Source organism: Pteropus vampyrus, unplaced genomic scaffold (assembly GCF_000151845.1).
Source record: "Pteropus vampyrus isolate Shadow unplaced genomic scaffold, Pvam_2.0 Scaffold15, whole genome shotgun sequence".
Classification (NCBI taxonomy): domain Eukaryota; kingdom Metazoa; phylum Chordata; class Mammalia; order Chiroptera; family Pteropodidae; genus Pteropus; species Pteropus vampyrus.
The window spans coordinates 11,799,846-11,827,789 of NW_011888796.1; the positions used below are offsets into that span (position 1 = coordinate 11,799,846).

General features: G+C 37.4%; 1 long non-coding RNA gene across 1 annotated transcript in view; it reads left to right on the forward strand.

The window, feature by feature from the left end:
- The window catches only part of LOC111734677, a 62,012-nt gene that overhangs the window by 5,476 nt on the left and 28,592 nt on the right, over nt 1–27,944 (forward strand). The window contains exon 2 of the long non-coding RNA XR_002778548.1: nt 23,934–24,092. This is a non-coding gene — a long non-coding RNA (uncharacterized LOC111734677). The remainder of the gene's footprint in view (nt 1–23,933; nt 24,093–27,944) is intronic.

Below are 27,944 nucleotides of genomic sequence, written 5' to 3' on the forward strand. Positions count from 1 at the left end.
TTCCTTGATATTGAGGTCTCATCTTCTTCTTGATTAATGCCTTTTTATCCTAACATTTTTCCCCTCTCTATTGTATGGTTCTAGTGAGTCTGGACTCAGGAACAGGAGAAAGAGTGATTTTTTTTCTCTTCTTTTCCTTCCCTTGGCTGCCTGAGGAGGTCCCTCTACACCTTATCTCTGTTGGTATCTCTCCGAGGTTGAGATCCCTCTCTTATTTACATGTCTAAAAGTGAAGGTTTTGAACAATGTGTAAGATTTGAAGTTTACTTGCAACACCTCACATACTCAAAGCAGTGTTTAGAGTCTGAGAGAGAACTAGTCAAAGACAGAAGACAGGAGAGTCTAGATATTTGACTGTGTCTAAAGGATATCAAAACACCCTGTGGAACATAGGAAAAAGGGGTTGCCAGTCTGTTTTGTTTATGTGGAACAAGCCAATTGTTTCCTCTCACGTGAGTGGCTGGTTTTGTTTTATCTTTATGTAGTCCTATCCTCTTTTTTCCCCACAGGCCAACTAGAACTCATTCTTTTTGTAATCTTTGTTTTGGCTTTTTTTTTTTTTTTTTTTGGTTTCTTCCATTCAACTCTTATTTTGCTGCATAATATGAAAATATTTTCTTCAAAGACAATTTCCTTTAAAAATAAACTGTTATCAGGAGAGAAGCTATGTTCACAGCTGGTAAAGGCATGATTAAATAATCACTGTATGGGGAATTGAAAAGCAATTTCATAATATAGCTTTAGAATCCAAAGAGAAAATCGAAGGAAACATTCCATTTAGTTAAGAAAACTCTTAATCAAATGAAGCATTTGAACTCTATTTGGTTTTTGTACTTTTTATTTTTTTGGCAACTTTCTGTATGTGCATGTTTTACTTGGTGAGACTTTGTAAGAGGTTATCTTAATACAGTTACGAGCTTCCTGAGAGTTTGGTTAACCTTCTAATTACATATAAAAAAGCCTTGCAAATAGTTATACTAAATGTTTTGGCCGTAAATTTGACATGGATTCTTATCTTTACTGTCAGGCTCCGCTATAGCTCTGCTTTTATTTTATTTTAAAAATTATTATTAGTCTAAGAGGAAACAAGAATATTCGAAGAGAAACTCTTATATTCTTTATGCTCATAGAGCTACATAGACTCTTTTACCCACAAGTAGTGAAGTTATGGAGAAAGAGAAATTCCTTTTGAATCAGAAAGGCTGGGGCTCTGCCAATGATGAGCATGTAACTCTCAGAAATCACCTGACCTCTCTGGGGCTAAGTTTATTTCATCTGTACACTGGGCACAATGTTACTACCCTTCAGGTTTGTGCTATAGATTAGAGTTTACCAGTGTAAAGCCCTCATCACACAGTGCATGGCAAGTCCTGGATGCTCAGGAGACAATAGCTGTGATCAATACCGTGATGGTGTTGGCGATTCAGAGGACACCAGGTTTTACATAAAAGTTTTCACTTTAAAACTGATAAAATGTCAGAGCTACCAAAGAGGAATTTGTAAAATGCGTATCAGAATTTCTAAGGTCACACATTTACAGATTCTAAGCTGAAATATAATTTTATGCCTATAGTTTTGGGACCAGCATATATTGATTTTAGATTAGAATTCTTTGATTTCTTTTTTTTAAGCTTCATTGGGCATAGAAATGCTGTACTAATACCCGACATTAAAACAATTTACCTAATTTATTAAATAAATAAATTATGTAATTTACGCAATAAATTTATTTATTATTGCCTAAATTTAATTAAATTTACATAATTTAATTTTAGTTGTGAGACCATGTAGAAGAATTGTATTTGAATAATTATAAATGTTATTTTGTTATCAGCCCCAAATTTTTAAAATCATAAATTGTTATAAAATTTAACATTTTAAAAATACATTAAAATAATCTATATGTATCTTTTAAACATTTTTAACTTTGCAAGTTGATTTACTTATATAAGATGACAGCCGAGGTAGTCTGTTTGATAAAGCTATATTAAATCTGGAAAAAAAAGTAATAATAGAAAATTCTTTCCAAATTTTGTTAAATGGCTTTTTGTTGTATAGAGCTTAGAATATTTTAATGTTTGTGTATACACTAAAATAATCAAAATTATATATTCTAAAAACATCTATTTTCTATAACAGAATTGACATACTTTGAAATTGTGTTTCACATTTAGTAAACCATTTAAGGAATTTATATAACACAGTATTTGAAATGCCTTTCTAAACCATATTTGTCTTTATTTTATTTCCCATGGAAATTTTAATTTTACTTATTTAAATAAAGTAAATACTTTATTTACTTATATGTCATTTTTGTATTTATCTTAAAAAAAATCTAACATTTTGTAAAGACTTCCATTAGTATTAATCCAAGAGATTAATTCCAGAGAATGATATTTTCATTAAATTCTTGTTTTTTACCTTTTTTAGGAATGCTAAATCACACCCTTTTATAAGATTTAGGTTGGAGGTATTTAATGAAAAGGTAATCTTACCTATACACACAACCCTATATGCACATAGGATTTTTAAAGATGAGACATGTTCAATTATCCAGTGAAGAACATTCTCTGATTCTAAAAATAGAAAGAAAATCGGTGACATGCAGATAAAGAGAATCAACCTAGTCTTAAAGTATATTGCTTTGTATTTTTGTCTTATGAACTTTGAATTGAACTTCTGCACAGGATCTGATCTGGATGAAATGTCATATCTGAGACTGATCCTTATCTCCTAAACGTTTCCTTTGTTTCTTTGATTCTTTGGGCTTTACCCTCTTATTTTATTGTGAGTGGCCCAGAGCTTTGATCTTGCAATAAGCTCCGGCTCGCAACACAAACCTTTGCTTTGGTATGACACACAGAAGGACATGGGTATACTCAGAAAATCTAAATAGACAAGAGGTTACTTCTTCTGTGGTTAGGGCTGAAGGCAAATGGGGTAACTTCAGAATTTATTGTCTCCCATTACATTATGGGAAACTGAAAATTCACACGGGTATTTTAACATTAAGAAAGCACACCTGTGAGAACAAGTTAAATGTACAGTATATATGTTTCTCATTTCATTTACAATAGTTTTTTGAGCTTTAAGAATTAAAAATTTCCCTTCATATTGTTGCAGATGTAAATATTTTGAGCTATCTTTCAGATTCCAAATTCCTTTCTGGTTGAAAAATTTCATTAAAATAGTTTTGAAACTGTACGATAAGTAAAAAAATTATTAACATATGAGCACAAAATATATCATTCATAGGTATTTTTTAGCCTAAGTAATAATTAGAAGTGACAAATGCATAATAAAAACAGAAACATTTTGTTTGCTAATATTTCATATTTTTGACTATTTTAAATTTTTTGTCATTTAAGGAAAAAAGAGCATAAAATTTTCTGAACCATATAATTTATTATATCCACAGTTTCAGGGAATGTACTCAGTAATCCTGTATTGGAGGAACATATTTAGACTAAGAGACAGCCTATACATGTCAGATATGTACATACTATGCACTCTTAAAATTAGGGAGATCGTAAATAGAATGCTTCGACACTCAGATAACTCTAAAGATGCTTGAAGAGAACTTCAAAGGGTTTCTTTCTTCAAGAAGATCTACTAATAAGTTAATTATACAGATATAAGTAGTGGTATAAGGCAATTTTCTTATTTTTGGTTTTTGTTTAAGCAAAAGATGTGAAGCAAGCCAGGTTAAGCCATGTGATTATATTAATGGCAAGTTTGTCACTGTGAGATGGAGATAGACACTTTTAAGTTCCTCAAAATAAAAGCAGCTAAAAAATTGATTTTACGTGCTTAATGAGTAAGTAATTAGGATGGAAACATTTTATTTGCCAACATCAGACATTTCCCTAACAGTTATTTCTGTTAACAATTTTCATGAAATTTTAGCTGAAAGAAAGATACAGTTCAGAAATATATTGGCAGACAACTTTAAACTGCAGGTTATGGTAAGGAAGCAGTCTTGTTATCATGACTGTTACGTCTGTCTTTTATTCCGAGTGTTAAAGACTTTTGATATGTTGCTCTTTATATATTTACATACATACTTACGTATTTTTTTAAACTGGAACTCAAACCCATTAGCTCCTAAACAAGTACTGAACTTTGTCCAGTGGGTTCATAGCCTGAATTCAAGTTGTAGGTAATGTTTGTAATTCTAAAAATGCCGACATTTGTCATTGTGAATTATGTTTCCTTTAGGAAATTCCTTTACTAAAGAGAAGCAGTCATTTTTGACACTAATCAGATGCCTCTGCGCTGACCCTCTTGCTGAATGAGGCCAGACTTTCTAGGTTATTAGTATTTAAAAAGAAATAACCATTCAGTGTAGTATTTCAGTAAATAGTGACCTGCAAGACTTATTAGGCATATTTCATAAATTTTCCCACCCATGGCAATGATTAAATTAGAAGACATTACAGAGCTTTCCGTGTGTCATCTGAGCAGAACCTTGTAGTTCTTCATTCACATTTTTCGCTTAATCTGATGGCTTTAAATTCCTTGCTTTGTAAGTTCCTATATATAAAGATTAGGAACCGCTTTTGACAATGCAGAATTACATGCTTTTAGATGAAATTCAATCTATTGTAAAAGGTTTTGTTCAGAGCAATACTATTTATTCCTTGTTGAATTTGGATGACACAGAGGACATTAGTTAACTGGGAACAGAAATTGTGTTACCCAATTTAAAAAAGCTGTAGTAATAATTTTGAGAAAGACGAGAAAAATTAAACATGGTAAGTTTATTTAAGCCTTTTAAGGAAAAGAGGAAATACCGGAAGATAATTAAAAGTGCAGGGCTAACTTTTCCTCTGGAATGTCTTTGACTTGCCTGCCTTTTATATAGGTTATGTCGTAATGAAGGTTGAAGATTGAAAACAAATTTTTGGTATTTAAGAAAGTGATGGTTTTTTTGTGATTCTTAGTATGCATCTTTGAGTAAAACAGGAGTGAAGAAGGCAAAATATTTGGATCTCATGAGCTATTGGGATCCTTTTTTTCTAACTATAATAGGTAAAAAACTTAGAGAAGCCCTGAAAAGTGATTGCTGTTTCTCAAATGATTTCGTTATTCTACCACTTACAGACCAGAAGTGAAACTCCTGAGATTCTTGATTTTTGGCTGCAGAATTCCAAAGAAACAGAAACATGGAGGGTGGGGGTTGGGGAGGGGAGTACGGTTAAGAGAGGTGTCCGCACAACATCCATGGAAGAAAATACCGAACAAATATTTCATTTGTTTATATAGCAGTATGAAAACTTTTGTTCCCTGTGGAGCACAGGCATAAATCCTTAGACAATCTCTGCAAAATTTTTTGAAGGATCATTTGAACTTAAAGGTAACCAAGTCTTGGGGGTTTTGAGTTATACATTTTTACATACTTATACTCTTTCAACTAACAGAAAAAGCAAAACACTCCCAAAGACCTTTATTGTTCTCTGTGTCCTTCTCTGCCTTTCACATCTTATTTTCTTCCCAGATGCATTTAGCAGATTTTTGTTTTGATTCGTGTAAATGAGTTTCATCTCAAAGTAACCACGTCCCTCCCATTTCTGAACCCGCTCTTAATGGATAACCCTTACTTCCTTGTTTCTCAGCCTACCTGCTTGAAACATTTGCTGCTCCACTGTGCTTAACGTTAACACTGAATGGTTCTCAGGATTCATTCAAAGATGGCAAATAATTTTTTTAAATTGACTTGGCTGGAAGGTGCTCATATGAAAAGGATGCCAGGAAAAGAAAATGATCAGACATTCTAGGGAAGTGAGGTAACTGCATTGGACAGAGAGAGGTTCCAGAAGGTTCCTCTCAAAGTGGCTTCAGTGTTCAAAGCATGAATTGTTCAGTTCCTGGCTCAGTGCCTTGTGATAGAAAGATTGATATAAATATTTAACCCCTCTCCCGGTGGGCCCTTCTCATCCCCAGTAAGTATTACTGACTAATTGTCTATTTGTTCCTGGAAATTTTTTTTAAAGAAACTAATTAAAAAAAAAAAAAAAAAAAGACCAAAAAACCATGCCTTCATTGAGCTGAGATCCAGACTCTCTGACTAACCCTGTTGAAGAGGAAACCGGAAATGCTTACTGAAGAATGTAGATGGCTGTTTCATGTGTACCCAACTCGTACTATTTGACTGGGGAAATTAATATCACCAGGAAGAACACAGCATAATGAGCTCCGAGCAGGCTAGGATTGTGACTCTCTTGTCCACCACCACATCCCCAGGGTGGTGGGTGCTTGGTGAATGCTTGCTGAATGGATAAGTGAATTATCCTGCAAGCTGCAGCTGCCAAGTCTTTAGCTTATTCTTTTTTGATGTCATTTGTATTAGGCCTGAAATTTGCTTTGAAATCACAGGAAGAAAGACTATATAAACTAAATGGCCATTGTTTTGGTTAATATTATTATGTCACACCCAACCCCCAATCCCTCCCAGACAACAATTGAACCAAAGCAATATCTGTCACATGATGCCTGAGGTCAAGTTAGTTCACCTCCCTCCCTCTAGCTTGGCATTATATAAACCACTAAAATAAAGGCAAAGAAGTCTACTATTTCTTTGGAAGTATGCACTTAATAAAAACACAATTCGAGGTGAGAGGGCAGAGAGAGGACGTTCGATTTAATCCAGAGGAGTAAGTTATACTCAGACACAGACCCAGTCTCCCCCGAATTCCATTTTTTCCTTGGATGAAGTTGACAGAAAAGACTTTTGGACTTCCAGGTTGTTGTGAGGAGCAGGTGCCGGCCCTCACTTGCCCCAGGTGATTTTTGTCTGTCTCATTGAATGTGCTGAAGCTCAGACACGACACCAGATTCTAGGTGAATTTCTACTGACGTTTTGGTAATGGCTGGGGCAAAAGGAGACCGTAAATTTAGAGCCTCATGGGAGTATCCCAGGATGGGTGAAATCTCCAAGTGCTTGTATTTTAGAATGTACAGTGAGGAAAGGAAATGCTCTCACGCATTTCCAAATGATGAGAAGTATACCCTTCTCACGATGATACTCCAGTAGGTCTTCAGGTTTTCCACTTATCTATACAGCAGATGTTTATTTAGCATTTATTTAAGTCAGGCTAGGGCCAGGCAGACAAGATTCCTATCTTCCTGAAATTCCAATGTTTAGCACTGAAACAGTTGTCAGTACAAATAAGAACTCTTGTACTCTGAAATACTATATTCAGAAGCTGAAGACCACTTAATAATAATGAGAAAAAGGTCGAAGAGAAAAAGGAAGAGAAAAGAAATAAAAGAGGATAAAAAAAGAATGCATAGGTTATATTAACCAAAAACAAACTAAAAACAAATCCAGAGACTGCGTTAATCAGTAGCAGAAAGGTCAGCCCAGATCTACGAATCTACTGTGCCACCTTGTGACACCTTATCACATATTATTTGTTTAATGGACACTCTAAAGTGGGAAACAGCAGGAGAGCCAAGGCTTGGGTCAGGCTGCAGATGTTTACTGTTCTTCCAGAAGTTCCCTCCCCACACAAACACCTGCTGAGGTAACAGGGATTTACCTCAGGCAGCCGCAGGGAGAGCACAGAAGGGGCCTCCCATTCATCTTGCAAGAGCAAGTTTGGGCCACAAGTTCAATACTCTTCCCTTTGATAAGAATCCTTCACTGGTGACACTGAGCTTATTTACCTTAGTCACCTAGTGCCATGGTGGAGGACCAGCTGCTTTCCTCCCTTTCCCTGCTGTGTGCTCGGCATGTGGTAAAAGAACATCCTTTCCTTCCCGGGCCCTGTTCTTCAGATGCATCAACAAGCAGTGCTTAGGATATAGCCGGCCATGAAAAAAATTATGTTGCATAAACTAATAAAAATATTGTCCAAAGAGTAAGCCAAAAGCCTTACAGGGCAGATGAGAAAGAAACACAAATGAGTTGAGTAGCCAGTGTCATGGGTGGTGCTTGAGCCAGCCAAGTGGACAGCATGGGCCCCTCGTCGCAAGAAGCTGCAGCTTATCATTGCCATAGGGGAAACATACATCCAGTATTGCTCAAACTTCTGATTTTTCATGGGGAGCTGGAATCTAGACTTCTGTGTGAAATCTCATTTTTAAAAATTTCATTTTAAAAATGTTGCTATCACTATTTTTAAAACACTGGGAGGACCAAACAAACATATCTGTGGGCCAGATGCAACCCAAGTCTGCTAGTTTATAGTTCTAACGTAGATGGAAACAAAGAGGACTATATTGGGGAAAACAACTTGAAGAAAATGATTTTGAAACAGTTCTTTTCAGTCTGTATTTATTAACTCTTGGTTTACATCACTTATAGCATGTACTAGACTGTGTGGTTGTAGGCACACTTGTTAGGTGCTCTCTAAGTCTCTCATTGTTAGGGCCTCTCTTTGGCCTTCGATTGTCTTTTCTTAGCAGGCACCTGGAGTCCTTTCTTTAGCTGCAGGATGCTAGAAATCTTTAGGGTTACTGTTTGTGCTCAATCCATCCAAATTAATGGAACAACTTTGAAATACTTTTGTGAGGTGTGTCTTTCTACCTGGTGATTAATGGGGGTACCAATGAGGCCATACTCTGAGAATGATCACAATAAGCAACAGTACCTGACCCAAATGTATTTAATTATAAGTTGTGAGGCGGGGTGGAGAACTGAGGCCTGATATCACTCTGGGAATAAGAGAAAATAGACTTTCTACTCCAGTCAGGACAAAGCAAATTTTCAGGGTGTGACCTGCAGAGAACATCTGTGACCTTCTTTATTTCAGAAGTTCCAGAAAGAGGTTATGGCTCTGACTGCCACCACTGGTTGAGCTGGTCAGCAGGAAGCTTGGCCTGCCAGAAAAACAAGGGAAGGAATGAGAAAGGCTTTTTCCCAACTTATCCAGATGCCTCAGAGCCTAGAGTTGATTGGCCAATGAGAACTGATTTTAATGAGTTTATCTTTATTAGTCTGTATTAGATATGGTAGGCTACCTAATGCTATAACAAATAAACCCCAAACCTCGGTGGCTTTACACAGTAAAAGTTTGTTTTTTGTGTGTGTAAGCAAAGTCCACGGGGTGCTCAGAAGGTGGCTTCTGTAGAACTCTTCTCCAAGCATGGATTCTCGGATCCAGCTCTTCCCCTTCAGGGCTTCTGCTGTCCCTTAGGGTTGCTTTAGGGTCCTCTGCTGGAATAAGCAAAGAGAGAGAATTGATTGCCCTGCCTTAGAGCCAGGCCTAGGAGTGGCAATCTTTGCTTCTGTCACATTTCATTGTCCAGAACTTAGTCACATGGGAAGCTGCTACCTCCCTATTTACCCTGGTGGAATAGATACTATGTGTGAATATATAGTCAGTCATCCTGACACACTGCCTACTGCCTATCTGAATAGAGGAGGGAGAATTATGTCAACACGTTATTCTCTCCTTCCCTCCCTCCCCACCCTCTCTTCTTTTCTCTCTTCCCCTTACCTTTTCTCTCTTTCTCATATTGATTGTGATGGGCCAACCAACCCCAAGAACAGTGAAGTCCAACTGACAACAAGCTTGTAGCCTGGCTTTCTATGAAGATGGACTTTAAAAAAAATCAGGGAGCAGTATGATAGTCTTGTTCAGATTGGATCACAAGAGCTAATTTGTTTCTAAATAGACTATTGCTAATTTCTTACTTGATAGAGTTGTTTTCAAAGAGCTCGCCTTCCTTCTCCTTCTTAGTAAGCCTACACTCAGAAGAGCATGTAGACTGAAATAAGATGTCTGTAGACCATTCCAATTAAAGACACACATAGGTTTCCTTACTTTCTTCCATTTCCATGACAAATTGTTTAATTCATTAGTTCTTTGCACTTTCAAAGTAGTTTTTATCAGAGGACCTACTGGTGCTTCACAAATAATTAAGTCATTAACGTTCATCCTAATGAGTTTTTGAGGTAGCTTAGCCAAATATCAAACTTCTTTAGTTTATAGGGGAGACACTGTTTCACAGAATTTTTATGGTCACTCTTACAGGTAATCATTATTGCCGGAAGTTCCTAAGATTCTTGAGATTCTTAATCATTTAATTCCCCAAATCAGATCAGAATGTTCATTTAAAACCCTTACATTACTACTGCAAAAACTGAAGTATACTTACATTTCATGTATCTGAAATATATATTTTTGAATCATTGTCACTAAAATGACAAGCCCTTTGTCCTAATTCAGAAAAGGTCGGGATGTATATTTAAAGAATTCACTCAGAGACAGATTTTTGAAAGCTACATCATGTTAAATGTCTAAGCAAGTGGGTCCTCTTGGTTTGTGAATCTGGCTTCATGATAAGCCTGTGTTCTTATGAAAAAGCCTAAACAATGGGCCTGACCTTTGAGTGCAATTTATAGACTATCAGTAAGAGGTGGCATTCTTCGTGCAAATAGCTTATGATCGGCTGGCTAACCAAGTTAGGTAAAAAAAAGCCTATTTAATGTACAGTATATAGAATCATTAAATAAAAAAGATAGATTTTGAGTGTGTTTAAAGTGACTTTTTGGGGGAGGGTTTATTGACCAGATGCAGTGAATCTGAGATCAATTAATTTTGCTTTGAAGTTTGTTCTTGATCCAGATCCTCAATAAGAAGGTGGTTTCCAAATCACTGGTCTGTGAACACTGCTTGTGATTAATTACCCTTTTATAATCTTAGGAATTCTGTTCTTTGCTATATTTTGAATAACTTAGACTCCATGGGGAGTTGTATTTTGGCTGGTATATTTGGAACTGCTAATAAACACCTATTTCCTGTTTTTCTTACTACTGTGTATAGCAAAATTGTAAAATTACTTGTATTGCCATCTCTGTTTCTTGTGTATTTAAGCAGCCCTGATTTATAATGTGGACTAATCTGTATTAAAGCATCTTTGCCAACACATTTCTCATAGCTTCGAAATGTAAGATACTGTATCTTACTATTGCAGCACAAACTTGAAAGATGATAGGAGAAAGTATTTCATTTCATCAGCACAGAAAGATTAGAATTTTAGTATCGTGGGCCCCAAATAACTCTTGGGAAGAAGCTTAGTATATTTTTATTTTGTTTTTTACATACTTTTTGAGGTCAGTAGTTTTATTTTTTTTAGGAAGACTCGTGATGGGATACAAAATGTTTTTCTGTTTTCCTCTGAGGTGCAATTTTTCTTGCTACAGTCTAAAAGCTTATTCAATCAATAATAAGTACTACTATTATTACTACTGACCTCATGTTTTTAAATACTGTTGTTGCTTTTGTTGCTCACATTAGCCTGGCTAGCACTGAGACCTCCAGCTTGTCTTGTGTAGTCTGCAGGTTCATGTCGAAGTTCAGGAACTTGCTGATTTAGAGTAGGTTGGGGCTTCCCATGGAAACTTGGGGAGAACTGGCTTGGGTCTAGCAATGGCTCTGAGAGGAGGTAAGTCTCTCTGCCTTGAGTGAATGATCAACAGATATTCATTCTCCTTTGCTGATAGAAAAGTACAGAGAGTTAATGAGTTACTGGTGTCCTGGAATCTCTACCCTTTTCCTCCTCTCCAACCAGAGTCCACCCCATGTTCCTGGTGACTCATGTGGGAATGGAAAGGTTGAAAATTGTATGAGACGTTGCTCAGGACCAGTCTATGAATTGGGCTCTGCTCTGGTGATGGAGCACAACTACCCTTAGACTTGGGCAATCAGGCCCCTGTTCTGCTTTAGAGGATGCTGTTCAGACCCTTCTCTGCTTTGCCTCTAACCAATGGGCCAAAATATTTGGGGAGTTAAAGAATATTTACCCAGAGCTCATGCCCAACCCCTTAATGAACTTGGTATCCAGAACCCAGAGACTTCCTACCCCAATTATCCTAATACTTCTTCCAGAGACCATAAAGGCCTCATTCTTCATCTATCCTCCTGAGAGGTGGCTGGTGTGTGTGTGTGTGAGTGAGTGAGTGTGCATGGCGCACGCGTGTGTGTGTGTGTGTGTGTGTGTGTGTGTGTGTGTGTGTGTGTGTTATTGGGAGGATAGAGTTTAAACATGAGAGATGAGAGATGGGATATTCACAGACACACCCCCAGGCTCTCATGATGCAGAATAGAGCCGGTGATGGGAACAGAGGGAACAGGCCAATATCTGAGGCCTTCATTTATTTTCCTGCCCTGGCCAGGAGATGTGGAGGACAGGCCCACTGTGCAGGGCCAAGGAGAAGGAGGAGCTTAAAAGAGTACATGGTGGTCCCCAAGTTTCTCTCTTCTCCTCTTCCACTTTCTTTTAAGCTCTTAAAAGCATTCTCATGTCTTCACCTCTCACCTCTCTGCAGTTGACTGCCCAAACCACCCTTCTAATGTCTTTTCACCAAACTCTAGACTCCCATCTTCAACTGGCATCTTGTTTTCTCTACCTGAACATCCTATCAGCACCTCAAAGGCAACAAATTTAAAACCAAAATCAAAATCAGAATCTCCCACAAATAGCTCTTATTTTTGAGATCTCTGCTTGGCTAATCATGCCAGCTTCCATAATTACCCAGGCACCTGTATTCAGAACTAGTTTTGACTTTTTGCTTCCCTCTTCTGGCTTCATTTGCTTGATTTAAGATTAATTACTTAATTTTAAATGTGAGGTAGAATATCACCGTGCAAAGCCTCTTGTTTGCTTCCCTTCCCATTGCTGCTGCCTCCTAGAAGGCTCATGGCTGCCTACCAGAAGGATCTTTTTAACTCCTCACCTCCTCTTGCTCCCTGTTCCAACCATACTATACCACCTGGCCAGACTCATCTTTCCAGAGGACAAAAGCATTCATATCACTCCCCTGCACAAGAGCCTGGAGAGTCTTATTTGCTAAGCAAATTTAGTAAAAACTCCTTAGCTAGTTTTTAAATTTTTTATGTTTCCTTGATATATACATTCTGTATCTTCTATCAAACCATTGTGATCCTTCAAAATCTCTCTAAAATAAAACCAAGAAGCCTATCTGAATTGAATTCTGAACTATAGTAAATATTTTTTTTCCTTTTTCTTCACTTAAGGACTTTTTATTGTACAGTATTTCAGACAGGCAAGATTTGGGAATAATATGGTGAACAGCGTGTACCTACCATTCAGTTTTATCAAATCCCTTTATCAAATGTTATGCTGTATTTGCTTCAGGTTTTTCTTTTTAAACTTAATTTAGGAAATAAATCTTCACTGAGATAGTAGAGGCTTCCAGGTACCTAATTCCATTCTCCTCCCTCTCTCCTTTTCTCCCAGAGAAAATATTGTGATTTCAGTGTTTATACTACCATACATATGTTTATACTACATATTTATATACCCCAAAATACACTTTATTACTTTTTAGGTTTATAAATTTAATATAAAAATTATAATTTTGCAATTGTTTTGTTTTACATATTCTTTCCATGTTGATTTTATCTAATGGCTATAAGTCATTTCACTGTATGAATATTCCACAAATTATTTATCTGTTTCCCATTGATGGACATTTATGTTGTTTCCAATTTTTTGCTCTTCCAAAATTCTATGCTTCCTCATACCTAAGTGTGAGTTCCTGTAGGGCTTACACCTAAAAGTGGAATTTCAGTATTAGGGGAGTGACCATCTTTAGCTTCATTCAACTTTGCTAAAGTGCTCTGCGATTGTACCCATTTACATTCCTCCTGGCAGGGTAGGGGTGTTCCTGCTTCTGCACACTCCTATGTGCCCTTGTGATCACCAAATTTTTAAAGTTTTGGCAATGTGAGCGCTGTGAAATTAGATCTCATTGATGCTTAATCTGCATTTCTCTGATTTTTGGTAAAGAAGTCTTTGCTGGACAAGACACATGAAGTATAAGCATGAAAGACCCATAAAAGATTCATACATTTGACAGTCCAAAAATAAGGACTTCTGCATAACAAAAGATAACTTAGAGTTAAAAGGCAAGACACAGACAGGAAAAATAGATATGTAATGTGTATAACTAATATAAGGTTAGTACTCAGAATACATAAAATAATGCCTGTAAAATTTAAAGCAAGATAACCCATTAGAAAATACACAAATGTTTTGAGCAGGAAATACTTAAAAGAAAAAATCTCATACATTCCTGGAGTTCAGTGAATATTTGCTGATTATAAAGTGAATAGAATGAGTGGCTGAAGCAGATTTCTGCTGATGTCACTGTCTTCGTTGGGTTCTTGGGACACATACCTTGGAAAGAAGACATGTGTGGGACATTTAATGGGAGTGGTCTCAGGAGGTACTTAGAAAAACAGGATAGAGCAGAGTGAGAGGTTGATTTGGGAGCTCTGGAAGTGAATGGCCCTTTGAAGGAGTTCTGAACTGACAAAAGGGGCTGGGCATTTGTATCTTTGCATCTACCCATTACTGGTTACAGACTTCCCAGAGGAAGGGAAGTAACGTTTGGCAGATCCCTTTGGCAGAGGAGACTATCCAAGGAGACACTCGGCTGTGAGCCATTAATAGCCTATGCTTCTGCCAGCTGGGGGAAAAAAGAGGGAGTTGGGTGGGTTATACTACAGTATCTACTCCATCCACTATTAAGATGCAGTGAATTAATGAAAGTATAGTGATTAAGGATACTAGTATTGGAGTTGGAGAGCCCCAGGATTGAATCCCAGACTGACTACTTATCCAGCTAGATAACCTTGGGCAAGTTAACCGTGCTTAGTCTTATGATATTCTTTCAACAAATATTCATTGAGTACCTAAGAGTACCTGCTTTGAGATTGTTGTGAGGGTTAAGTGAGTGAATACTCATAAAAATCTTAACCCAGTTCCTGGCACACGTTTAATGCTTGATAAACAGTAACTATTGTTTATTATGATTAATAATACTTGTGGGTAAAACCCTGTGTTATTTTTGCTCTCTCAGTGTAGAACAGCTAGAAACTTTCTTGGAATGTGCTTCTGTGGCTTTCTTAGATAAATGGAATACTCATGAGGTTAGTGGGATTTAGAGCAGGCTTATTCTTTAGTCTAAGCTGGTAAATGCCTTAGCTGTTTAATAAAACATTTCCTGGATTCATATTTAAAACTTAACTGACTTCCCACTCCTTAAGGCCAGTTGTTATCTTTCTCTTCCTATTTTCATATGACTTAATTCCTATAACAAATGGGTAATTTCAGGCAAGAAGAGTGATTCAAATGTCCCATCTCTATCAGACAACTTTGGTACTTAGCTTTAGATACTGGAAAATTTTCTCTTTGTTAGAATTGGGTACATTCAAATAAATTTTAGAGCCAGAAGGGACCATAGACCTTAGAGATTATCCAGAGTAATTGTTTTTATTTTTTTAAGTAGTGAGACCTCCGCTCATTCCCTGACCACTTTTTAACAAATGAAATCTTATTCAGCAGCCTATTACTTAGAACAAGAAAACAGACCAGCTCTGGCTGAAGTAGGGATGAGGAGACTAGACTTTGCCCTCTCTGTCTGCTCCTCACTCTCCACCTTTAAACATAGCTGTCCCTGATGTATCTCTCGGTCATAGTTTAAAAAAAAAGTCACTGGCATAGTGTAACAAATTTATTGCAAAGATGAAAGAAAGCCTGGTTTTCCTCCTACCTCTCTGGCCACTTCTTAATCTCTTTTGCTGGATCTTCTTCTTTTTCTACACTGGGGCCCCTCAGGACTTTGTTCTTAGACCTTTACTCTTTCTACAGTCACATCTTTGATGATTCTTTCCAATCTTATGGCTTTCAATTCCACCTACATGCTATTGATTCCCAAATTTATATCTCCAGCCCAGACTTCTCTCCTGAACTCCAGACATATTTCCAACTGCCTAATTGAAAGCTTTCTTGGATATCTACTAGATAGCTCAAAATGAACATGCCCCAAGACGCCTGGCCTTTTCCTGCATAGCCTGCTTCATTTATTTCAGTGGCAACTCTGTCCTTCCAGTTGCTCAATCCTCGAAATTCTTGACTCCATTCTTTCTCTGATGGTCCACATCTAATCTAACAGGAAATCCTGTGGACTCTACCTTTAGAATATATTTTGAATCAGATCATTTCTCCTTCATTGCTATTAACCTGTCTCATACCACCATCATCTCTCATCTGGATGATTGCATTAGCATGGTCTCTTAACTAGGGTGATAACACAATTTATCATCTGAACTGGGACACTTTGAAGACTTCAAAAAGAAGAGCATTAATAATTGTATTAAGACACATTGCCCAGGATTGTTCTGGGGAAACAGGAGGTATGGTTACTCTAGTCTTCACTTATCTTCCTATCTCTACTCTTGCTGCCTTGAAATCGAATTCTACATATCGGCCAGAGTACCCCTGTTCAACTTTAGCTTTAGATTATATCACACTGTTCTAAACCCTTCAATGGACTTCATTTCACTCAAAGCAAAGCCAAAGTCCTTACAAGTTTCTATACCATCTGCTCACCATTTGCCCTTCACCTACATTTCCTGTAACTCTCCTCTTCTACCACTCTCTCCAGCAGCCTCTCTGTTGTTTTTCAATCATGCCAGGCATGCTGGCATCTCAGGACCTTTGTATTGACCATTTCTCTGTTTGACATGCCCTTATCCTGGACATTTGCATGGCTGCATACCTTATCTCCTTCAATTGTCATTTAGTCACTGAGGTCTATCCTTACCATGCTATTTTAAATTATAACCACCCTCTTTTCCCCATTGCCCTTTCTTTGCTTTAATTTTTTCCATAGTACTCCTCTAATAATTTTATATAATTTACTTCTTATATATTCTTTTCTGTCTCTGGCCAATAGTCTGCAAGCTCTATATGGGTGAGGAATTTTTTTGCTTCATTTCTGCTGTATCTCCTGAGCTTAGAATAGGGCTTGGCACATAGTTGGAACTCAAAAGATAATTGTTGATAACTGAGTGAAGAAGCCAAAAGCCTCAGAATGTTAAAGATCTTCTTTCAGTCACCAGATGAACTTACGGAAAGTCTGAATCTGGAGCTGGAGTCCGTGACTTCCCATCTCAAGGGCTTTGTTTGGGACCGTAGGGCCACAGTGTGGGATGAGATGACAGACCAAATAACTGATTCAGCTGTGCTCTGTTATAGCTGGGCACTTTATCTTGTTCAGATCTGGATGTCATTTCTGAAGTCTGGGCACTAAAAATGACATTGGAAACGGATCAGAAAAATTCATGAAGAACTAATTCTTAATAGAAGCAATTCTTAGTTTTAAGATCAGTGATGTGAAAACAAATTAAATCCTATTCAGAGGATGATCTGAGAAGGATTTGTGCATCAATCCTATTGAACTAGAGATTAAAATAGCACTTTTTGTGGTGACTGCCTTAGAAAACAAAATAATTCTAAGAAATTGGCTATGTTTGAGGAGAAGAATAATAGGCTGGAGCCTGGGTTCTGTGAATGCTTGGAAATCCGGAAATCTAGGACTCTGTTGTTCTATTTTCATCCTCCTCTATTTCTTTGAAAATATAAATCTTGCCTTCCTGCAAATAGTAAGTAGGGGTGATGAGTAAGTCAAATTTTTGGTATTAACATGAAAATTGCTGCTGATAATGTGTGACTTCTTCCATTTCTTATGTCTGAAGTGTCCTTCCCACACTCTTTCCCAAGTTCCTTCCAAATAAGAAACCAAAGTTTAAGTATTTTCAATAGTTCAAAATATTTACATGTTGCTTTGTATGTTATGTGTTGATTTCAAAACGTTATTAAACTGTTGTTATAAGAGTCTGTCTTGTATTTCCAGTTAAATTTAAAATCTTCTGAAGGTAGAAGATGGGCGTACCTTCTTTTTTCCTAAGTTTGTCTTAAAGTAAGACTATTCATCTTGTAAGAGTCAACGAAAGGAATGAGAAGACCTTGATCCCACTATCATTTTTATGTTTACCACCTACATAATCTCTCTGAAATCCAATTCCTCAAATGTAAAATGATGATGATGATGATGATGATAATACTAATAACAACAACAACAGCAATAACAACTTCAATGGGTAGGACAGAGCATCAGGGAAGGAATACATGTGTTAGTATCCATTGAATTACTGGTCCTGGATCCACACTTTTGGGATTACTTCCTCCCCTCCATTGCCCAGCCCACTACCATCTGCATGATCACAATGGCTGAAATGCTGCCAGCCATATTTGAGCACTATGATTCAACCTCCCTAGCCATAGGATTGACAAAGGATGTCTGGGCACCTGACCAAGGAGGCTCTCTTAAACCCTTGAAATTAAGACCAAAAAATTCCAGTTTAATTTGGAATTTTAAATAGAGGAGAGGCAAACTCAAAAAGTTTGGTTGGTGACATTTTTTTCCACCATGCAGCTGAATCAGAGAGAAAGCAGCTCTGCAGCTAAAGAGAATAAAATAAAGACAATAAGAAAGAGGATTTGGGGGGTTTCCTAGACCAGCATATTCCACTTCTTGAGGCACAGCCGCGTTCTTGCCCTGAGGCAGTGAGAAACCCTGGTATCCACATAATCAATTATTATTCGTATTATTTGCTTTATTTAGCCTGAGTTGATTTCTGCTATAACCAAAAGCATACTGCTAATATGTTATATGTGAAAATTATTTGTGAATCAGATGCAATAGATTATTACTGAGTAATTTTTTTTTTCACTGTGCTTCACATTCTCTTTTATACTTCAGGCCAGGATGGCAGAAGAAATGTGTGAAGATTTTAAGGCGAATCAATACCTTAACATTCACTTCCATCCTCAGTCTACACTGGGGCATTTTCTGTTACCAGCAGTCACCAAGTATTATTTTATTTGCACTATATCAAGCTGATACAGCTGTTCTGTGGGCAAGAAAGGAATTGGGACTTTTGTGGTAGCAAGCTAAGACTGAGTCAGGAAAGTAAGAATGCATAGATCCTGAGAATGACTGTTTGTACAAAAGGGTTCCTAGAGCAACAATTATTGGTGGGGGATGTGGGTGAGTGGGTGAGAGGTTCTGGCACTGGTGGGCTAGAGCCCAGAGAAGCTGGGTGACACTATTTCATAGTATGCTTTTAGGATCACTTCAGGACAGATCTTGTAGGGATATAGGGTTGTGCCTCATATTTAACATTCATATGTAGTCCGTTTTGGTTCTGCCCACACTGCTTCATGATGTGACCGCTAAGAGCCAAGATGAAATGAGACAGATGTGCTGCCTGGTCAAAAGTGAAGATCTGTAAATTGAACTCTTTCCTTTTCATTTCATATTGAATTGTTAAAGACTTTAAAAGAGATTCTAACACAAAGAACACATTCAAGTTTTCTACTGCTGTAAGAAAGTTGAAAACATACGTAAGCAAGCATCTTGGCTGTTTGCTAGCTATTGAGGATGTAGTTAAGAGCATCATTGAACTTTTCTCCATAATTCTCAATTGTAAAGTCAATAAATGAGGTTAACTGTAGGCACTCACACAGAAAATAATTTTGGAGTCAGAAAAATGGTGAGCAACCTTGTTCTCCAAGAGGAATGTGCGTTTCTGCATGGCAAATGTCACAGATGGCGTGGCACTCTGAGGAAAAACACATTTCTCTATCATCTACGCTTTTATGTTAAAATTCAAGTGCCTTGCCTATAAGATGACTGGATCTGTCTCCCATCACTGGAAATGTGAGGAGAGTCTTGAACACCAGCGCTGTGGTTGTATTTAGACTGTGGCAGAAATGGATACTACAGAAAAATGGGTGGCTGAGTCATATGACTCAAGCCATCTCCTGCTGAGTGGTGGCCAGTAAGTTAAGAAACAGGGAAGTCAAGCAGAATCCTGGTCAAAGTTAAATTGAACAACCCGGATGAGACCCCCAGGATTCTTGAAGCTACAATTTTACTGTGAGAGAATCCTATCATCAACAGTGTAGTGTGGAGAGGAAAATTGCTCCCTTCTCCCAAATTTAATTTTACCCCCAAAATATCCTTGAAAATGAATGATCAAATAATTTTTCTTTCCCCAAAGTTCTCTATTATGGCATGTTTTCTTAAATTTTTGATTATTAATTATCATTCTATAAGAGTTCAGTAACTTATTAATTTGGAAACACCCAGTAAAAAGACTTACGGCATTGCAAATTATTCACAATTATATTGCAATTCAATGACTTAATATTGTTCTAAAGTTAAAAAAATAATTATATTCTTTGGTTGATCTATATATAAAACAAACAGCACAAAGGAGCAGAGTATTAGCCATCCACATACAACATCAGTTCCCAAGATAAGCGCTAATGCTCTTGTATTCATTTCTTTGCAAGTAACAAGTATCACAAAGTTCCTTACACTTTAGAATTAAACTCGAGTGTGGATCTTGGCTCTACCACAGTAAATATACCTTAAAACTTCAGTTTCTTTTTTGAGAAATTGAGCGTAAAACTCACCTTACAGAGTTGTGATAAGAATGAAATAAAATAATAAATATAAAGCGCCTAGAGTTGCTATGGGCCAAAATAATATTATTACTTCCTGCCTTATTCCCAATTCTACTTTTCTTCCAGGTACATTTGTAACTAGCACATCCAACATTATTTTTGATGTCTTTCCTTTTTCTTCACAAATTATTTAGTTTTTAATTAATTCTCTCTTCAGAAGAGGCATTATAAAACAAGAACAACAGAACCAGTGGAAAACAATCCCTCAGGAATAAGTTGAGTAAATATTGCTTGTTATTTCCAATGTTGAGTGCAGTATCTGGCATTTTGTAGGTACTCAAGATTTTCGATTAATTGATTGATGGTTTGCCAAACACTTTAATTTAAAATTTTGAGCTTTACTTTTAAAGGGGTAACTATAGTGCCAAGCAAGGAATTAAATCTTTCTTAGAGAAATATCTCCATATATGAAGATAATTCGTTCCAGAGAATGGAAATTAAAGATACAAAGGAAGATAATTTCAGTTCAATTTTAAGAACTATTTAACAGTTAGAACTGCCCATTTGTATAGCAGGTATTTCTGTGAAATGAAATAATCTTAAAAACATTAATTTTTCCCGAAATGTCTTTCTATTTTTATTTTATCCTGTATTGGTGCTAATGTTTATTAATTAAAATTATGAGGTGATATCTGTATGTGTGATCCAGATAATGTTAGTGAACTTTAACCTGTCACTATACACTAACATCTATACACTATACACTAATGTCAGAGCAATGTCTCATTTTAGACAAGCATTGTGAAGGTCCTGCCTCGCCTTGGGTGAATGTAAGGGGTTAGGGATATGGTTATAAGGTAAGTTATAAGATAACACCTCTATTTGTGACTCAATCTTGGAAAGGTCAAGAAATGAGCATTCAAAATTTAACTAAGTCACAGACACTAAGATCCAGGACAAAGAGTTTTAAAAAATTGTTCTGGGCTCTCCTGTTGTGTATTTTTCACTACCTCCCCCTGACAATTTACTCAGAGCTTTGCTGGGTGACCAACTCGGCCTTTAATGTTGGTGGCAAGTGAGGGACAGTTTTATGACATTTTCTGTCCATCAGATGGACTTTATGAAGCCAGTGGAGGACCTTCCTAGAGATGCAACTGTCTCCATGACAGAGGGGTAGAATGTAGGGACGGGGAAGAAAAGGTTATACTCAATTGGCTTTTTAATTCATCCTTAACTTTCCATCAGTTTTAAAAGACTAGCTATTAACTTAAAACTGATTTAATCAGTCTAATTCAGGTTGAAAAGGAAATTTGAAATTCAAGTGAATTCTGAGAGCTGTGTATCTATTAACTTGGGTTTGCCTAGAACCATCCAGAGAGGTGGTAGAAGCTTCAGCTCTTGCAGAGCCTCTATGGAAGGCCGAGTCAGCAGGAGTGAGGGTGAGCAGGTGAATTCTGTGTTCTTTTACAATTTGAGGAATCTATGGGAGTTTTTTAGACAAGATGGAATTACTTCTAGTTTTAGAGGTGAGAAAGTTCTGGACTAGAAGATTTTATCATGCGATTCAGCTTGTAGAACATCTGCTTGCTGTTGTTGTTAGGATCTCACTCCCGCTGCTGGGTAAAATCTGTGCATTTTCTCAAAAGGGTTGACCAGAACTCTTACCTCTTGGTTTAATTTTTAGCTGTTCAGAAGGAAGCTGTGGAAACACCTTGGATTTAATCATGGCAAATGATGTGTTTACCTCAGACTATTTTAAGTTAATGAAAAACCTGGAAAATATCAATTTGGTCATAATGCAAAGTCCGGAAAGCAGTAAATAATTCTAACACCTTTCTGTGTTCATGAAACACAAAACAAGCTTTGTTTTATTTTTCTACTTTAAATCTATTTTCTGTTTTAAATCTCAGTGGGATATGTTTTCGGCTTTGAAAGGCTCATTAAATCACAGATCTTTAAATTAGGTTCTTTTCACTGGGTATGAAAAACATAAGCACCCATAAGTTTTACTAATTCATAGTGTCTTGAGTTGTCTAGGAGGACACATTCATATTCAGAGAGAAAAACTTGGTCAATCTACTGAATCACTACATGGTAAAACATTTTAGTTTATCAATATATACTTGAAGGAATTTACCCGAATCTATATTGGTCTCTTAATTTATATTTATTTTATAGTCTTCTCTTAATGATTGGCAGATTAAACACTTCATTTACAAGCTTTGAAAGGTCTAAAAAGAACAATTCATGCTAAAAATAGTCTTGCTTAGGGGATATACTTGGTAGAAGGAAGAAGGGATTAGGGATTCGCATCATGCAAGTGTTGCTTCCCGAGGCTAAGTATTGCAGTGGTGGTAAAGAGAGTGCACATGTTTATCCAACCAAAACTTACTGAGTACCTGCTATGTGCCAAGTCTTGTATTAGACACTGTGGATACTAACGTCTACCTCATGGGCGTAACAATTTTGTTCATTGTTTGTAATTGTTAGGGATCACTTTCAAGAGCAGTGTGAAGGGAAGTATGAAGTCAAGTCATGGTACTGATTGGATTAGGACTGATCCCAGCACAGTCCGAGGGGGACAGCCTAATCCTCTATTATGTGTGGGCTCCCAGGGGTTAGATTCTCATGAGATTATATAGACCTTTTGGTCAAGAAGCCAATGATAATTCCTCAGATTGGAGGCCAATTCAAGAGCAGCTTTTATGTGTTATATCATAAATGCCTTAGCAGAAATTTGGTTCAAGCTAGGGAAATAAAAATAGCAAGCGAATTTTATGTGTCCGAGAGATCGAAAAGCAGTTTTATCCTCTAACTACGTACTTGGAACTCTACTATGTATTGTATATACATACTGTCATTTAATCTTCAACATTAGCCTTATGAGATGAATCCTATTATTATCTCAGTTTTACTGGAGAAGGGAAGGCAGTAGACTTGAATCCTAATCTCTAACTTCAAAGCTCATGCTCTCACTATTGATTTAGCTCCTGGTGTTGGAGGAGGCATGTGGAGAAAATGAAACCCTCTGTTCCTCTTGTCTTCTTCAGTCTGTTAGTGGCTCTGTTATCTTCCCAAGTCAGAAACTGTGGAATCACCTGGACCTTATTTCTTCCTCTCTTGACCTTTCCCCTCACCAATCAGTCTTCAAGTCCTGATGATTTTACTTCCTAGAGTTTCTTGAGTCTGCCTATATTAATCATTTTTTACCTAGATAACTGCAGTAATTTTATAAACAGCATCTCTCTGTCTTCAAATCCAGTCTGGACAATGCTGCCAACAACACCGAACGACAAAGGTGTTCATGCCACATCTCTGCTTAAAAACCTTCAGTGACTTTTAGACTCCTAATGATCTGGACCCTCCATCCACTCCTTCCTCTCACTCTGTGCTCTAAGAATCTTGAACTAATGCAGTTGGCTGATTGTGCTGTTGCTTCCATGCCTCTGCTTATCTTTTCTCTAAGACCAGAATGACCTCCTTATGGTTTTCTGCCCAGTAAACTGGCTCCAACGTCTCCTCTGAGAAGCCTTCCCCAGACCTCCCTGTCTCTGATTGTAACTCATTTGTGTCTCTAAGATAACAGTCACCATTTCAAACTGCAGTTTAATGCCTGTCTGTTTCCCTCTACTCCACAGTGAATATTTCAAGGCAGAGAAATGCAACCTATCTGATAGACACTATATGAGGAAGAGCTGTCCACACCAAAAGGAGCACCAATAACAAGCATCTTGCATTACCCTAAGTCCCACCAGGAGTTCTGCTCAATGTCATCAGAAGAGAAGCTTCCTATATAGGTATGTGTGACACTTGGACACATGTTTTGCTGATGTGGTCAGCTCACATCCCAAATGTTGACCCTGCTAGCATGGTCCCTCTGTATTTCCCTGATGGAATTTACTAATTTAGGCTTCACACTCAAGTCATCAACTATACTGCCCTCTATGTTTGCAGCAGGGAAAGTGTTGCCAGATCTGGTGTCCCTCGTTACTAACTGGGCATAGTCCCTTTGCCCCTGCACATGCGGAGACATCACAGGAACATGATCTGTTTGTCCCCTCCCTGGACAATATGCCCTTCTCTCCATTTCTTTGCACTTTAGTTTTTTTTGGGGGGTTGGTTTTTAAAATAATTGGAAGTATGTCATTTATAAGTTTTCTCTGGGGTGATTGTGAAATGGGGTCTTGCCATTATAAAAGTGATGTACCCCTCACTTGGAGCTCAGTTTTTCTTTGAGTTTGTTACTTGGGCCATTGCCCTCTCTCAGGATGGCAAATCCTGGCATGTGTGCAGACTTGCCACAACTCCCCACAGCCCGCGGAAGACATTACAAATGGATTACAGCATCTTTGTCTCTAAGCCTGGGCACAGCCTCAGAATCTTGCTTTACTCAGCATTTCAGGTAGCTAGTACAAATCATTTGGAATTGACACTTAAGAAGAAAATCAGATTGACCTGTGTTCTTATTTTGGCTGTATGGTCCGCCTAGTACTTAGAGGAGAAAGTGGAACCGTTTTCCCCCAGGGGCCACATCATGACCTTTATTAATTTTAATTTTGCTCTCATGAAGCTATTAGGTCTCTGTGAATGAAAATTTAAGTATCTGCAAAAATCTTCCTGGGTGTAATGTTAAAATACATGAAACTCAGACTTGTTTGCAGTTACCAGGAACAGGGGTTGCTGTCATCTGCTCATGATTAAAGCACCTCCTGAAAGAGTCAACAAATGCACCAGCTACTCACTTGAAACTCAAAGGGTTAAACTACTGATAAATCTAATGAGATGATGTGCGTATGGTGTGAGAAATAGAAAAAAAGAATTTGAAAAACTATAGAAGTAAGATAGTTAGATTTTTTTAAAAAGTAAAGGAAGAAAGGTGATTACAAATGTGAACGTTACTCGCGTATTAAAACACACATAATAATAAAAACCATTGAAGGAAAAGGAAAGCCTAGGTTTCAGTTAAAATCTAACAAGATTATTCACCAAGGTCAGATAGCTAAGTACTATCCTTGTTTTTATTTCATTTTTTTGTTTGTTTGTTTTTTCTTCAAAATAATCTTAAATAACAAGAAAACCCATATGTATATCTTTTGAGATGGGATTGCAAATATTCAGCCAATTGAGGATAAAATTTAGCTTTAAAATCAAAGCATGTTAGAGATCTTCAGAAAGATGAGTGTTTATGACACAATACTAAATAGTAAGAAAGAGGCTGAGCGGGGAGTCAGAGAGATTAAGTTTCATCTGGTGTCTCTATGTGTTGCTAGCTGTGTGATGCTGGGCAGATTGTTTAATGTCTCTGAGCCTCAATCTCTGCATGTGTAAAATGGAGATGGTTACAATACCCATGTGAACATGTAATGCTGTAGGGCACTTCAGAAACCTGGCATATAATCAGCACTCAATCAATGTGGGTGTGATGTGTCAAGTGGACCTATAATAAATGACAACACATTTTATTATTTAAATTGCAGTCAGAAAGATTGCCTTTGGTTAAGGGAATATCTTACTTCTCTGATAGATTTTTCACCAAGAGACCCTTAAATCAACTGAACAACAGACAAACTAGAGGGAAGATTAGCTCTGAACAAACTAATTCAAATCTGTTATGAGCTTAAAGGCAATTTTGACTGCATTTGCTGCAGCTGGCCTAAGTAGGCCTTAAGGCCACCAATACTTCATTTGCTCAATGTCCAGCCCAGGAAGGGCTGGAGCCCTCCAGAAAAATTACTCCTGTAGCAAAGAATGGCATGATTAACCAGTTCTTACCATGGGGAATTCTTCACTGGTCATAAGATTCCAACAGTGTAGCAACAGTTCTGGGAGTTGTAAACAAACCCAGAGAACTTACCTGTTATCCTCTCATAGCATCTGAACCAACACATACTCAGAGAGAGGACAAGACAGAAATCATTACCAATTTGTTATCAAACTCGAGTACCTCTTGTGGGCAAGTAGAGTTCTAAGTTTGACAATCCTCACTGCAGTTCCAAAGGAAATCAGCATTGCCATTCTTATTTTATAGGCAGAAAACCCAAGGCCCCAAGGGATTAAATAATTTGTATTGGAACGAGATTTTACTAACTCCATAGAACTTAAACGCAGATAAACCACATCCTTTATTTAAACAGTATTTTATAGTTGATGATGAAAGAATACTTAGAGATGGAATTTCCAGATTGGCTGTTCATGAATGCACAGAAAAATCATGCAACTTTCCATTCATTCAGCAAACATTTATTCATTACATACCAAGTGCTCAGCGCTGTGATGGGTGCTGGGGATATAAGCTCGTATAAGACTATTACCTGCCCTCAGGGAAATTAGATGGAGACACAGATGTAAAGAAATAAAATTAAAGGGTATAGACGCCGTGACAGTGACAAAAACCTATACACATTACTGTAGAGGTCCAAAGAAGAGGCAAGTTCCAAAAGACCACTGTTTGTTTTGCCCTGGGTAGGCTTGGCAACAGAAAGAATGCTACCGAAGCCTTGCAATTCTTGCCAAGCTCAAACTCTCAAATGGGCAAACACAATATATGTCTAAGTACAAGAAGTCATTAGTGCATGTGCACAGAGAATAGTATCTTTTATATTAGCACCTGAATTGAGATTGTAATTATTTTCCAAATTTCAAAAAACTAGGCTTTTGAGTCTCCTACAATTTGACCTTTAAATAACAATTCCTTGCTAATAGCTATCTTGCCAAAGTAGAGACTTACTATGGGGAGGTCCCGAAATCAACCCAGAGGTTACTGTTGGAGGGAGGGTGGAGTTCCAGGCACTGACATAATTAAACACAGCTTTCAACCCACTTACACGCTCTCTTCTTGAAACATTCCCTTGCGTTGACTTTGGCAATACCCCATTTTCCTGGTTTCTTTCTAACTTACCAGTACTTCTTTATAGTCTTCTTTGCTGACTCATCAGCCTCTATCTTTAATGAAGAGGTTTTCCATTATCCTCTTATTTTGTCACTATACTCTCTCTCTAGGTAATCGCACATTCTGTCATAAGTTCTATTACAATGTAAATATCAATCACTTCCAACTGTCTCCAATTTAGATCTTTCCTATATCATCCAGACACGTATGTCCATCTTTAAACTTGATATAGCACTTGGGCTCCTCGAACAAAACCCCCATAGAATGGAAACTCATGGAATTTCCCTTCAAATTCCCTCCCTGGTAGGTGTTTTCTCTCTTGGGACCTCTTGTCCACCTAATTCAGGGATTCTCTAACGTGGCTTCACATTTGAATCATCTAAGAGGCATTGAAAACATACTTGTGCCTGGGACCCTGCTTAACCAATTAAATTAGAGTCTTGGGGATGAGGGTCTTCAGGAGAGCTTAATGAGCAGCCAAGTTAAAGATTGCTAAGCTAGTTGCCCACACTAGAAATCTATGAATTATCTTGACCTCTCCCTTTCCATGATCTTTTCACAGTCATCTACCTGTTGATATTTTATCTACTAAATAGCTTTTGACTTTATCTACTGTTTTCCATCATTAGAGCCACCACTGTAAACTAAGACGTCATCATCTCTTGCCTGAAATAACCTCTAAATGTTCTCTTTGCCTCTATTTTTGTTCCCATCCACACCATTATTCACATGCAGCCAGGGAGACTTAAAAAAAAAAAAA